Here is a 15,983-nt window from a genome sequence, read left to right as displayed (position 1 = left end):
AACCGACATGTTTATGATTAATGAAAAGGGATTACCTGTCTCGTCGAGTAGATGCCATCAAATAGGTGTTCCTTAACATCGTACGCACAGAAAGTATTTTTAACTGGTTACGATAAGTTCACTCCGAATGACATCTCCCTGATCCCGAAATCGTTATTGTCCAAAACCGAGTGTTCCCCTGAACTTTGATCAACAGACTCACGCCAACCCTTTCTTCCCAGATCCACAACTCAACTCTCTTCTCTCGATCTCCAAAACAACAACTGATCATGTCTCCCAAACGCCACCAACTGTTCATCTTTCTCTCCTGCTCCAAGCATTAGTTCATTCCCCTCACTTACTTCTCCTCCCTTCTCCTCTTGCCATTCAAAGCTTCCAACAATGCACAATACCTCCTATCTTAGTTAACACATTTTTAACTTTTCTGCCAGCTGTAGAATGATTGTCCCTTCATTAATTTCATTACTCATCCTCATCGCGTGATTAACCAAGATGGCAGAAAAGTGGCGCTAAATAACAAAAATCAAATCATATCAATTTTCTTAAAAACAAGAAGAAGAAACACCGAACCTCTGTTTCGATTGTATCGATTCTATACCGACCTATCGCTACTGACAAATAACTTCCTGTCACGCAACGCCCTCTTGAGACTCGTCGAGAAACTTTCTTGGGAAAGTGATACCATTTTTACATCCGGCTGACAAATCGATAGTTCGAAACCTGCAGTCGCGTCAATGTTAAGCTTTTCGCCCTGGCGAAGGAGCAGACAGGCCAATGGCTCGAGGATGCTTTATTCGGATACGGTTCGATTATCTCAGATTGGGTATGCGGAAGTGAAGCAAGGAGTTTCATGCCTAAAGTCGCATGAGTGCGTCACCACGAAGGATATTTGCACCCATTAAAAGCTAAAGTTACTTACAAGAAACTGGATAAAAAGTATAGAATCTACTCTCAGCGAGAACTGTGCCTCATTCTGCTTTATGTGCCGTAATGCACAAGTTGCAGCATATGCTGGTAACGAAAAAGCTGTGTTCAGGGCTTCGCATATCACAATGGGGCAAAAGTTCGCCAAAAGCACTGTGCAACTGCATCTGCATGTGTGCGAAATTTTTCAGATTCTGATGCTGTGCCCGATTCATCAACTAGAGCAGGGGTTTCCAACTAGCGGCCCGCGATGTCTTTCTTTGCGGCTCGCGAAGCCAGTTGCAAAATACATTAATTTTATGTATTTTTACTGAAGGAACGGAAGCTCTGTGAAGAAAGACAGTATCACAGGTAGAATTGATTTTGCAGTCAATAATGATCATCAGAAGAATCTAAAGTGACGTAACTTTCTCTTGACACCTTCGCTATGCGGAATGAACTCGCCCGTGAACGTGTGAAAGTACTTTTTCTTCAATGAAGTTCATCAAGAACCGCCACAGAAGCCGACTGCCAGATTCTTCACTGCTTCACCTTCTGAGACTTTCAAATACAAACGTTGAAGTGGTCATTCCAACTTTAATAAAAGAAACATATCGGCCTCAATTCTCACATTGAACACTTACTATCAGGATTCTCATTTGTATGGTATGTTTTTTTTATTTCTTTCAATTCATCCATAAGTATTGGGTTTTTGTAAAATAAATTGTAACTATACAATTTTGATTTGTGATTCCATTGTTTTTATTGCCTCATTTAAGAAATTTAGGTCATGCGAAAGTACTACACTTTCAGTTCAGTACTTTCAATTTTTGTGATTTTTAATCCCACCCCCCAAAGAAAAGAATGCCGCCCCCCCCACCAAATCACCTGCTGGATATAACTTTGGCCCTCAGACCTTTTGAAGTTGGAAACCACTGAACTAGACCATCAAATCCAGGATTCCCTAACGAAATCACCCCACTCTCCAAAAGGAAGATTTCTCAGAAGAATAGGCCAAGGCTCTGAAATCATAACCAATTCGCATTTTAAGATGTGTCGCCCCTGTCGAATCTGATCATGTTTCCATTTATAGAGCAGGAGCTCAACATCTGCGCGTGCATAAATTATCTGTGACTTGCACGAGATTCGAATGTTCAGTAGGGAGAACTACGCGGTCCCTTGTCGGACGCTGCATTATCCTTGGGTTAGTATCTCATAAACCTGCTGCTCACGCTCCGGGTTCTTGCGATACTATGCAACTGTGAACAATCTAGGAAGGGTTACCCGTTTCAGATTTGCACTCAGATCTGCATCAGTTAACTTGAATCCAAGATTGCCAGTGGATAAGTGTTATTGTATACTGTGCATAAACGATAATAAAACAGACTTTATTGGAAGAAAGTTCCATAACCTTTCATTTCTAACTTAAGAAAAGTATAAATCCGACACCAGTGACCAGCCAGGACCTGCAATTTGTTCACCCTAATAGCTAACTGAGAAGTCCGACCAGGGTAACTTAGTAACTCGTCCAAGGCCCTAGAGGACCAGTGTAGGTTCGTGTCAAATAATATAATATACCATATACATTTCCATTTAATTTTAAATTAGTTACTATCACAAATAATTTCAGTACAAATTTCAAACCTATTTAGCAGCCTAAAATCCTTTATAAATTGCTTTCTGCATGCGAACTTTTACCCCACCGCTGAGGTAAAAGTACTTTACGTTTTCGCTATTCGTTACAAAAATATACACCGTGTATATTACAACAAATACGTATATGCAGTTAAAATGTTAACATGGGGCCTAGAGAAACTGAGAGAACAATATTTGAGGTTCGTTAAGTAAAAGTTTCAATATTGTAACTGCTTTGGTATATTAGAAATATGGAATCCAAAGCTAAGTGCGCACTCTTACCTCGCTAGACTATAATCATAGGCGAAGTTCTGGAGGGCCCAGGGGAGCCTGACCCCCCAACTTAAAAAATACTAAAAGAATAACACACGATTAAGTTCATGACTACATTTTTGTTATGAAGCCATACCGCAAATCTTGACGTTTTGGCATGATGGCATGTGCGGTAATTGCGCCGCAATAGAGCGTAGTTCTTACAAGTCGACACTTGTGAGAGGACATTTTCTGTTGTGAGGCGAATCCACATCTGGTTGCGTTGCACAATGGGTCAAGGCAACTGAACAATTTAATGATCTTATACTCTGAATCAGATGTTGTTAAAACAATTAACTTAGACGATTTGATTGATGTGTACAGTTTGAGGAAAGAAAAACGTAAAATGACTTCGTGTTTAGTCAACAGTTACTGTTGAAGCATCAATGGAACCTTTTAATTTAATTTTTCTAAAATTTCTGAAGCTTACTGTTGTACTGTAACTTTTTTAAAGTAATACGAGTATTGTATTAATAAAAAATAATGTAATGCAAAATGCAATAATCGTACTGTTTTGCTTCTTTTAAAACTGACAACCAATATACTAATTAATATTGGTTTACTTAAGCGAGGAAATTTAACATTTTCAAATCCAAAAGGCCTAAAACGCAGTGTTTTTAAGTTGTTGTTGTTTGTTTTTTTAATTTCCAGGGGAAGGCCTCCGGACCTCTTATAAACTAGGTGATATTCAATAACCCTCAGGTACATCATATGCTTCTCCCAGAGTCTGGCTTCCCCCAATGGAAAAGCTCAAACTCCGCTCATGACTATAATTATCATGAAATCAAGTAGTATAGATGAAAAGCATTGTGTCTGAGTCGTATTCGCGCCTGTACCTACAGAGGAAAATGCTGTGAAGTGGGCCTGCCACCTCTCTGATATGGTGCAAAGACCCAAACCGAAGCACCCGTGGTTCAGTAACGCTGAGGATAATCCAATTTTCGCATCGTCACGAGTTGGTCCTGTGCACCAAAGCCCAGAAGCACCACATTTCTCTCCGAAATAAGTGCCGTTCCATGTAGGATGACAGTTTACCCTTGAGATTCGAACCTGAAGTTCCGGAGCTGAAACGCGACATGTCCCTTCTCCCCCTCCCCTCTTCCTCATCCACCGACATGAAGTTCATCTACTTAATGGAGTCGGAGCGTAGTCCCAAGCGGCTGTGCCTTCTGGGATATTTACAGAATCAAGGTGAATCGTGAAGAGTGCCAGGTTTTTCCCTGGTGCCATCCACGCCTCCTGTTTACAAGCCATCTTGCCGTCGTTAACGGGTTCCTCCTCGTGCGTTTCGAAATAAACCTCCATTGGCACGTAAAAGCTGTTGGGACGCATCTCCACGCACCTGCTTCCAGGACGTGCGTCAGGTCCCCACACGCACTTTTGTCCGCGTGCGTGTCGCCTTGGCTCTCTCCCCGCCGGTCTGAGGCGCTTGGTCCGTTTTGCGAGAGGGAACTGTCTGCAAGGGATGAATCTATTCCATGCCCTTCAGCACGGTGCCGTCTTTGACACTAATATTACCATTTGCAGCACGTAGTATGCAGTCAGAGCACGCAGATCTCAGAGCGAACTATATCTATGTAACCCAGAGCAAACTATATTCGCGAGCCCTTGAGCGAATTATATCCAGGAGTATACTACATTTGCTAATTCTTGAGTTACTGTATCCAAGAGACTGAGTAAACCATATCTGCGAGGCAATGTTGTAACGACAGTCCAGTCTTATGTATTTGGTGCCATATAAGCTCAAGTTGCAGTTTTTTTAGTTCGCGCGCGTCATGCTTGGCAGCGCTGTCGTCGCTTTTGTGAAAATGGCGTCTTCAAGCGAAAGCATTGACAAGCCCGCGGAAGTCGAAAGGCAAGCGCCACGTAGCCCAGATATCACTCCTCTGGACTTCTTCCTCTGGGGGAATGTTAAGGACGCAGCTTACTCAACGAAGGTGCCAAACATGAATGCTTTGCCTGACCGAATTGTTGCTGCCATTGATACCATCCCTGACGACGTGCTGCACCGCGAAGTGGAATACCGGCTGGACATTCTTCGTGTCACTAAAGGTGCTCACATAGAAGTGTGGTATTTTTTTTGTAAGAAACTTTTCGAGTTGCTCTTTGCCATAAAATTACCAAAAAATGTGAAGATATGTTCGATTTAATTTCTCATCACTTCGAAATCCCGGAGGTTCATCGTGTACACCCTGTATATTCACAAGTCCTGCGGGTCGCTCAAAAGAACAGGAAATTTTGGTACAGAGATTAATAAAAGAGACCACATACCTTTGAAACAGTTAGTGAAGCTAGTGAATAGTACAGACAATGCCATTGTTGAATTTCATACCGTTAGGTTATTTCTTGAAGATAACATCCGACAGATGTCTCTGTGGAGACATTCTTGCAATTGTGCATGGCGGGACGTAACATTGCAACAGAAATCATGGCAATTTGATCTCTCATTCTTGCCTTAAGTTCTTCTGTCGTAATAGGTGTCTTAAGATGACCCCACGAGAAGAATTCACATGCTGTGAGGTTGGACTCAGCCTCCACGCTGCCATTCTTGTAATATGCTTTGATCGAAAAAGCACGTTGCCCACCACTCCACTGCTCCATGATTACTAAATGTCAAAATGTTGTGAGCAGCGTTGTACCGTACATACATGCCATTTTGTGCTACCAACATCCCAGGGTTGCCAGAACACGATTCAAAAATTTCCGGTTCTTTTGAGTCACTCTATAACCGCAAGGGCCTGAACGAATAATTTCGGAGAGTCTCAACTGAACTATCGGGTGTTCCATTTACAAAGCAACCCGGAGTTGGGTATAGTACAATTTTTGAACCGGAAGTGGTACACATATAATCATTATACCAAATTGAAGCCTTGTTCGTGCATATATTTTTAAACTATTTTCATGAAAATTTCCAAGTTTCTTTTTTTATTGTTTTCAGAAATTGCATGATGTATACAGTTTCGAAACACACCTTTTGTAGCACTGAAACACCAGCAGTGTTGCCAATGCACAGTCTTAATTTCTAAAAACAACGATTTTCCTAATTCCCCCTTTAAGACGCCTCGTCCGATTTGCTATCGGTAGATATGAACATTTCTTTTTTCACTGCCATAGATCCCGAGCTAATCCACCTAACGAAACTGAAAATTACCGACAGCATGCCGTACATGTGTGTTATGTGCCATTTTTCATGCTTTGTAAAAAAATCATTTACACTTCCCGTTACATCTGGCAACACTGCGTGGACACTAATGAAATCCAATCATTGTTCCCCGGTTTAAAAATATATGCATGAACAAGGCTCAATTTGGTATACGGATTATATGTGTACCACTTCCGGTTCAAAAGTTGTACTATTCCCAACTCGGGGATGCGTTGTAAATGGAACACACGATATAACCACCCTGGGCGAATTATATTTGCGAAGATCAAGTTAACAATTGCCGCAAGGCCATGAGCGAATTATATCAGCAAGACTGTTTTGTTGTATTAAAAGCCTCACTATCCACTGTAGTATTCCAGGGATAATATATCCCAAACATAATTCTTCTCAGTGTAAAGAGACGGCCCCGAATGTGAAGCTCGTTTGTCATTATGTACCCACGAAATGATTACACTTCGTCAGAACTTGATGGGCGTCCCCGATGGCGTAGTGGTAACGACTTCGCCTTGTAATAATGGGGTGTCGGGTTCTATACCCGACGGAGGCACAGAGTGTTGGTTGATCACGAAGATGAGGATGAGTGATGATGTGACGAAATTGATGGGCACTTACAAATATACCCATGCCCATGTCGGGATTCGAACTCGGGACTCCTGGCGCCGTAGCACCTGTGGCGCAACCACAGGAGGGGCATTGCCCTACCCCCAAGTTCGACGGAAGTCAATTCTAATGGGGGCAAAGGGGGCAAACGTTGACGGCAAAGTACACCTGCGAGGGGCACAGAGGAGCAATTGCCCCACTCGATTTCAAAGTTTATGCAAATAAAAATACATTTCGTTAAATTTTCTTGCTCGCTTCGCTTGCAATGCGCCCCTTACTCAGTGTCGTCAAGTTCAGAGCCGTGACTATGGTGTGGCGGGAGTCGGCAAAGGGAACCGAATGATCTAAATGAAAAAAAAAAGCTGTGAAAGAAAGAATGCCTTGGCGCCCCATGATATTATTTGCCCCTAATAGGCGGGGGCAAACATTGATGGCCAAGGGCATCTGCAGGAGGGCAGAGAGGAGCAATTGCCCTACCTTGATTTCAATATTTATGCAAATGAAAGTACATTTCGTAAAATTTTGTTGCTCGCTTCGTTTGCAATGGCTGCTTTTCTCAGTCTCATCAAGTTCAGAGCAGGGTGGCTGGAGTCGGACGCCGAGCGATCTAAATGAAAAAAGAATGTAAAAAAGAGAATGCCATGGCGCCCCGTGAAATTTTTTGCGCCCTATTAAATTAATATTGTTGTCAGTTGCAAAAATTGGATCTAAAAATTTGTCATTATTATTATTTTTGGTACGTTAATCCTGGAACTTGCCCCTCCTTCCCGCCAAAAATTCGTCGTTGCGCCTCTGCACGCTGTGATGCCAACTCCGCCACGAATATGGGCTGGGGTGTAAGGAGGGTGAAACCAGATAGTCATGGAAAATCTCATGAACCGCTGCAGGGATTGAAGCGCCATCTTCCTCGTGGTGGTGTTAGCGGTTGCTGCCAAAGCCAGATACAGTCTCGCAGGTAGCCCTTTCAAAGCCCGACCGCGTTGAACGTATGATCTGGACCACAATCGAGAAGGCAAACAGGAGGAATCGATATTCGTGTCCCAAGGCATCCCGCCGCTGCGTCGGGAATCCCTCCGCCTGAGGATGTGTGGGTTCGATCTCCGCAACTTCCAATATTCCTGCCAAGAATCCTTTGAAGGCGGTTCGTTGGATGTGGCGGACGGGAACGTAGCCTTGAGATGCTCCGCATGACAACAGACTCCCATCGATCAGGGCGGAAATAAAGGACCGGGAGTCGAATTACTGACCTTTGAACTCCAGTCGTTCCTCCTACGGCCTTCACGCGAAGATCAAAAGAGACTTCCAAATTTCAATGAGTTCGCCGACAGGCTGATGGTGTCTGAAGAAAAATGGGAAGATGAGGCGGTGAAGCTTAGTAGACAAGGGACAGGGTGGAAGGTACTTACTTGACCATTACAGAATGCTGGTGCTGGCCGTACGTTATGTGCAATTATAACATCATTAAGCCTTGTTTCCATGATATGAAAAACTCCATATGCTAACCAAGGCAGAAATTTAAACTAAACGTAACGTTTGAACCTTCTAGCAAGGTTTTCTTCAGACTCTGTACCAAGTACAAATGAAACAAGGTACAAAACAGGAACAGAAGTTATGTGCAACATCGATGCGAGTCTTCCATGTCATGTTGCGTACCATGCTCCTCCCACCCACGCCTTGAGTCGCATGCGCAGAGGTAACTATATATAACAGCGCATGCGCAGAGACCACTAACAGCTTACAGCGCATGTCGTGGCGCATTCTTCTACGCAACAGGCTATAGTCTAGAATCTCTAAACTAGTCCCAGAGTTAAATTAAACCCAATGGTTGTTACTTTCTCTCTTAAGATATGTTAAGATTTAAAAAGGTTCACGTATTTTTGCACAGCAAATATTTTCTTTTATTCATCAACTACCGGGCCTCCCCGATGCGCAGTGGTAGTGTCGTTTCCTTGTGATCAAGGGGTCCCGGGTTCGATACTCGGTGGAGGCACATAGTGGTTTGGATCCCACTTTAAACTGTAGGTCCAGTCCCAATTAGCCTTACTGTACACAAAGTAGACTTAAAACACCAACTGAATCAATCAATCATCAACTACGAAAGTTGATTGATTGATTTGGTTTGCTTATCTTCCACTTTTGGCTTATCGCGAAGATGAGTATGAGTGATGATGTGATTAAATTGATGAAGAGTCACTCACAAAGGACGCCCATGCCCGAGCATGGATTCGAACCTGGGATATCTGGCGTCGTTGCGCACTGTGCTAACCACGGAGGTCCGCAACTACGTGAATACTCTTCGTTCTACAGGTTTGTGAGGCTAATACTAATGCCATGAGTTACCTACTAATAAATTCTATGCTCAACAACCCTCTACGGACCAAGGCCTGCCAGAGCGATTCTTTCCATTGGCTGACGTGGTCAGCGCAACGAGTCCCTTATCCGCTATTTTCTGGCTTTCGAGACCGGAGCCCCCTAATTCTTCTTTCGAAGTTGTTACGTACCCAATAGGCCTAATACTTGTAAATAGTTACAAAGTGAAACAGAGATGGCAGCACTAGGCGTATAAACAAGAAGATCGCTGTGTTATAAATAAATGAGTCTAAATAGACGTAAAAGTTAATCAAAATGTAAATAACAATAAAATACAATGTTAGAAAAAAGAAAAGATATAAAGATGACTAATTAATAAATATACTTGTAAAATTAACAACGTACTCATATGTAAATAGTTAAGAAATGTAAAGAAGTAAGAATACCAATATAAATGTGTATCCTAATTGAAATCTCTGCTAGTTCCATTCGCACGTGTTCTCAACTATCATCTTCATGCACAAGAAAGATATAATATAATCGATTAACTGTCTCCATTGGTAGGCTTACTGTCAGATTTAATTTTTAACTACAACCCTACCCTGTAGTCAAGCCGTGGCATAAATATAAAGAACTGCACCCAAGGGAGGTTAGCATAGTAGATCCCCAATTTTGTCCTCACGACGCTGGGCCAACGTGGACATTTTGGGAACTCCCACCGGGAATCGAACCCGGGATAGCTCGCACCAAGCGCGAGGGCGCTATGTGGCTACGCGGGAGCATCGTTTCCTACGAATACAGACTTCTTTTAGAAAGTTCTGTTAAAGAGGTAACTTTTTGATTCACATGCCTGCATACATTTAGGAAAGAAAATTTCCGTTGTTCGAGGGTTCGTAGCGTCGAAACGAAACAAGACGTCATTAAGAAAAGTTCTTCGATTTGATGTCCTCTGAGTGTGTCTGTGCTGTGCTTTCTCCAACCCTCCCACACACATAAATTTCCTCTGTCAAGTTTTAAACGTTGTTATTCCCATTCATAAATTTCACAATCATTTTTTTCCCATAAAACACCAGTGTCGTATAAACCAATGGTCCAAGAGGTGGGTCGAACGTGGGTCTCAACCACCGTTCTCATAATAATTCAGAGAGAACACTCGTTCCTATGTTTGTGCTACAGTTAAATAAAGATGAAATTAGAAGTAACGACAACATATCACTTATTAAGTAAAACAGGCTTTTACCTCAGATAAAGATATATATGTACATCAGAATCTATGTACATCATTCTATTGTTTCCTAACCGCCAGTAAAAGTCACACCTTCGCGGTCAGTTTTCAATGCCGAAGCACTGAGGCAGAACTGAGGCTTCACAGGTGTAAGGTTTTCTCGGAATCCATCGCTTCAGGGCAATGGTTCCGGCTTGACAGCTGTTGAAATTTAGCAGCGCCATCTCTTATTCTGTTTGGTACAAGAAGAGGAAGGAAAAATGCGAGTGTTGCTCTCAGCGCCTCTTAGCGGATTATTACAAAACTTCTTGCGAATGGGATTCTCAGCAGGAGGTCAGTGCACCGGTTTTCCTGCCTTAGATGAAGATCTACTTATATATGGACGAGTTAAAGTTACAGTGGTGTAAGTCACTTTTTAAAAAAAAATGACTTAAACACAGAAACCAGATCTTTATAAGTCAATCTGCTAACAGAAAACGTGAAGTAAATCAGAGATTCATTCAACTGTCAACAGATGACAGTTTAAGGTCTAGTGATAAAGGAAACAGCTGTTGTGTTGATCAGCAAAGTGCTGTGAGTCAGACTTATTTTTCTTTTTAAGAAAGTGAATTACACCACTGTAACTTTAACTTGTCCATATCTTTATCTGTGCTTTTACTAAACGCACATGTACAGCAGGAAGCCCCAAGATAGAACCGTGGATCTTTAACATAATCATTTATGAATAGAATGCCAAATATGCAAAATCAAATATTTCTGCCATAAAATCTCCCGTACTATATTACTTTTTCCCAGAGGAGAGTCGCAAGAAAAGTGCAAGGAGATGGTGTGCAAGCGAAAGTTTTAGTTTTTGCAATTATTTTTTATGCTGAATTTACTATCGTTACTTATTTCTTGTATCTTGATTGTTCGATATGCGTTAAAAGTACTATATTCATTAATTGTTTGATATAAAGTGCATACAGCCGACTTCCTCCTTACTGTTGAGATAATTAATATAATAATTAATGATGCATTAAGAATTAAATTAATTATTTCTTTGCTGATGTAATCTTTTTGATTGGAAATTAAATGTACTTAATACACTAATTAAATGTTGTGGCGGAGTGGTTATACTCCAACTGGCGGCTGGAAACAGCGAATCAGCGATCAGTTGAATTTTCTTCGGCTGAGATCGGGCATTTTCAAGCCACAAGGTACCGAACGTTGTTCGCGGGACGAAACAAATGAGCGTTGGGTCCACCAAATGTTGCCAAACGTACTGTAAAGTGAGAGAGTCTTCTCGGGCAACGATATTGCCAGAACCAGAAATCAGCCGAGTGTTAATGGCACAACTGCACACGTTATCCTACATGAGGGAGTTTCGCACGCAAACACTCTACAAACACGCAAATAGACAATTAGCGAAAACAGAAGTACGCTTGGCAACGTTGCTTTGGGAGAGCGACATGACCCTTTTTACTTCGCAACTGGGTTTGTGGACACGCATCGAGCCACACAACCCCGAAGACGATTGTGGGACAGAAAGGGCCAGAAATATCCGTCAAGGCCACCCGCCTTTTGGAGTTGCGTTCAGTATAGCACACCGCGCTACGACGCCAGGGGTCCCGCTCGAATCTCGGCATGGGTGTTCTTTGTGCGCGTCCCTTCACCATACCATCAGTCATCCTCATTATCTAAAAATGACAGGAAAGCGAAGCAAAATAAACCAAACCAATCAATCAATGAAACGCATACATTGTTCAAGTGGATTTTACTAGTTTTAGTCTGCTTTCTTAACCTAAAAGGCACTTAAAAACATTGTAAGCATTGCTTTGTATTGAATGCAAGCCGTCCTCATATCGCAGGAAATACAGGGCAATTCAAAATGAATGGTGCAACTTTACACGGGTATTATGGCGTTACTATTTATGATAGAAAATCAGACAAGGCATCGACATAAAGAAGAACTGTGGAAGTCTTATTCCTACTTAGCGGGCTTATTCTGCTTAGCCGATGCTCCACCAGGATCGCCAGTGTCGCAAAATGGCTAACGACCAGTAGAAGGCGTATTGTGTGTTGGAGCTATCGAGAACTGATTCAATCACTATGGTGCAAAGACATTTCGGTAGCAATGCATATGTTTCACCCTTCCGAAAGATTTGCCAAAGTTACAACTGCGAATTGTTAGTGCCTTCGAAACCGTTGACAACGACTTGCTGTCTCGTGCATAGCAAGTACTTGATTATCGTATAGACCTTTTCCGCGTTATAATATGAGTCATGTGAGTAAGACTTCCAGAGTTCTTCTTTATATTGACGCCTTGTCTGATTTTCTATCATAAATACTAATGTCATAATAACTGTGTAAAGTTGCACAATTTATTTTGAATTATCCTGTATAATGGCTGAGGTAATTGCGGGAAGGGGGCGCTCAAAGTCATGACGCACACCTGGTCCCCAAATGTTTTATTTACGTCACTGTAACACGCCTAACTTTTGCACTTCTCTTCCTTAGGACCGGCTACGGGAATTTGCGTGGTTGTGCATTGAAAGTAAGAAACCACGATGATGAGATCGGTAATCGTACCAGGTAGAAGACGCGGAAATGGTTCGAGTCCTCTTGTCGTCCTAAACCTTCATACGAGGTGAGTACCAAATTTCCAAATTTATTTACAACTACTTTTATGTTGCATGTAATTTTATAATATGTTAACTGGATCTATCTTTTATTTTATAGGCTGGGCCTCCCCGATGGCGCAGTGGTAGCGTCGTCACTTTGTAATCAAGGGGTCTTGGGTTCGATACCCGGTGGAGGCACATAGTGGTTCGGATCCCACTTTAAACTGTAGGTCCAGTCCCGATTAGCCTTACTGTGCATAAAGTGGAATGTAATTGGTGGGTTTCACCAGTTCGATATTTTGCTATTATAGTTTCTGTAGAGGATTCTCGTGATCCAAAAGAAAAGATTCAAGTTTATATGCAATGTTAATTGGGCATTAATCGTTGCCTACTACTTTTAACTATACTTATTCCAACATTGTGTTTTGAGATAGCACCCACCTCCTCTCTCTCGTCTGAGCAGATTTTTGCCAGGTGGTGGAATCTAATAATAATAATAATGGTGCTTAACAGCAAGAGATATACATATTAATAAATTTTGTTGTGTTAATAAAAATAACAAATATTGTCGCGCGTAGCAAGCCGTGTTTATACCTGTTTATTTAATAATTGACAGTCTATTTTTCCCTATTTATTCGCGACAAGTGCAGTAGGTAAGCTTGGATCTCCTGGGAGGGCGACCACCTAGCGGTCCGTAGACCACAGGGAAATAACTATTGGCGTAGTGTTTAAATAGAACTGAAAATATGCATTTTTTTGTATAATCTTTGTAGAGCATGCATTTGTTTACAAGAACAAGTCCACGAAAACTTAAATTTCATGTAATTTTATGATTCTTAAAAAATGTGGTTAAAAGGGGAACATAAAGTATTACTCGTGGGCGCATACATTGATAAATGAATTGGATGTACTGTATAAGACCACAAATTTGTACAATCTTCTCCATTTGAAAGACACACTATCGGATTTCTGATAGATAAGGAATACGTCTTAGCAAAAAATGGATCTACACCTTATTACAAATCTTGGCTACACAGCTGAGAACAAAGGAAGCTCTACTGGCTCATGTGTTTGATGTTTGGGAGAGTTTAAGGAGAAGACCAAAAATCTGCAAGCGGCTTGTGGAATTCTTGCCTCGTAGACTCGATGCAGTGCTTGAACCCAACGGCTGGTGGACATAGTACTGAAACCAAGAATGGTGTAACCGATGCCCTTTGCTACATCCCTGAACAAAAGTAATTACACATATCTCCATATGCAACTTATCTTTCCAATTCTTTGTTCTTTTGTAACAATATTAACTATAAATCACGCAGCAAAATTTATTGATACACAAATGTTTTCATGGTTACTTTTTCACACACACCTGCATCATTATATTCTATAATATTCATATTCACTTTATTGGCAGATTTGATTCATAGCATTATTTCTATTATTTTTATCTAATTCACATATACTTCATGAAATTCAAATGCGCAGCACACATACACCCATTCCTGATATTTTACTTTTAGTTACATTACACGTCTGACGTTGTCACAGTTCTAAATCAGGGCTGCCCAAGGGGGGAAGGCATTATGGCACACACTGTGATGGAAATTCGACTGAGACAACAGGGCACAAATTGAATTACGTTATCAATGAACCGTTGCTGTTATATCAATAGTTAATTTGTAGACTGCCAAGGGAATTGTAGCAGGTAATAAGTAATATTGGAGGGATATCCAACTCTTATATATTATGCCTTAAGGTCAGGAGGGACAATTTCGCACCAGGCATGCATTTATTTAAATATCGTCGGAATGAGCACTGCTACTAAAGAAAATCCACGCATAATTTGAGAGTATGAATTTCTCCCCATGTTGCAAGTGGAAGCAGTTTGTAAAGTTGATTATTAAGCTAGATACCATGTTTGAAAAATGTGATGAATACGTATTTACAGAATCCCATGTATTCCTTATGGAGAGACAACTTCAAATTGAAGTTACGGATAAACAAATGGGAGTTTCGACTATTTCTAGCGCAAATATCATCTTCAATGGATCCTTTACCCGAACCTAATGTTTTTCCGTGATCGGAAGTTTGATATCTCCAAAAACAACGAGTAAAATAATTCTCCCATAAGCGTAATGCATTTCTCCTTGCCTCCTACAGCCATCCTGGCAGTGTTGCCAAACTTGATGTGCATAAAAGTGCTAAATTTCACCTTAAATTGAGCTAAGTTAACTTTCAAGGAACTAGATTAACGAAGGCTGGATAAAGCGCCTCCCATGGTAATTTTAGTTGTCAAAAGGGTGGGGAGGGGGCGCTACTATTACCGGTAACTTTAAAGTGATGACAATCTATTCTTAGTTTTCACCTTCTAGATCTGACGACATCACCCATCTCAAAAATCGACCAATGGTTGTGTGAATTGAAAATAAAGGATTAGCGGATAACAATATTGTCATCTTCACCTCAGTCAAGGCGCTATATAAAAGTAGCTGGGGAGGTAAGGGGAGGGTGAGACGACACAGCCAATATAATAATATCACGTCACGTGCAAAATGTATACTCATGACAAAAGTTTGTCTATGTCCGGGGCTAGTGATGCATAGTGGGGCAGGGGACGGGTGCCACAGTTCACAGCTAAGCGAGTGCACGAAAGAGCCAGATCTGGCCTCAAAAGAGCTAAGTTGGCAACAGTGCTTCCATCTGCCTCAGAGAGAAGGACCTACGGGAAATTGTCCCTCTCCCCCTTAAATTGATAGGGAAATTATGGTGGGCGATTGATGAATTTAATGGGAATTTCAGGTAGCGGTAGCAAATTAGCACTCTTCTTTTAAACATATCAGGGTAAGGGTATGTGTATTTCCGAAGCTACATGCGTTATAGTGTATTGCACATCATTACGTTTCTGTAAAACACAGTTAACTTTAATTTACGATATTTCACTCTTTGTTGCCGACTCTTAAGGCTCCTCCCCCACCTACCTTTTCCCGCGTAGAACTGGGGAAAGACAGGACTGTGCGCTGGATGGTCGTAGGTGGAGGAGAATACGTAGCATTACGCTTATGGGAGTATTATTTTACTTGTTCTCTTGTGAATACCAAATTTCCGATGGCGTAGAAAAAGACATGAACAGAAAGAGGGTCCTTGAAGATTTGATTTGTTTATTTATTTATTTATTTATTGCGTCTTGTTTATCATGGCGAAGTTAAGGCTTTGTAGCCTTTTCTACCACTTTACCATG

At 41.5% G+C, this 15,983-nt stretch overlaps 2 protein-coding genes across 3 annotated transcripts in view; one reads left to right on the top strand and one right to left on the bottom strand.

Moving 5' to 3' along the window:
• Positions 1–15,983, top strand: part of LOC146004262 (UPAR/Ly6 domain-containing protein qvr-like) — a 223,112-nt gene that overhangs the window by 119,950 nt on the left and 87,179 nt on the right. For both annotated transcript variants that reach the window (XM_083142958.1, XM_083142957.1), the window contains exon 2: positions 12,645–12,774. The gene's annotated coding sequence lies outside the window, so the exon portion shown is untranslated. The remainder of the gene's footprint in view (positions 1–12,644; positions 12,775–15,983) is intronic.
• LOC146004261 (UPAR/Ly6 domain-containing protein qvr-like) overlaps positions 1–15,983 on the bottom strand; it is a 218,804-nt gene that overhangs the window by 195,787 nt on the left and 7,034 nt on the right. The gene's annotated exons all lie outside the window — the stretch shown is intronic.

This window comes from Lepisma saccharinum, chromosome 21 (genome assembly GCF_977018435.1).
Source record: "Lepisma saccharinum chromosome 21, izLepSacc3.1, whole genome shotgun sequence".
In the NCBI taxonomy this organism is placed as follows: domain Eukaryota; kingdom Metazoa; phylum Arthropoda; class Insecta; order Zygentoma; family Lepismatidae; genus Lepisma; species Lepisma saccharinum.
The sequence above is the reverse complement of the archived record's forward strand: the minus strand, read 5'-3'. Positions and strand labels throughout refer to the sequence as shown.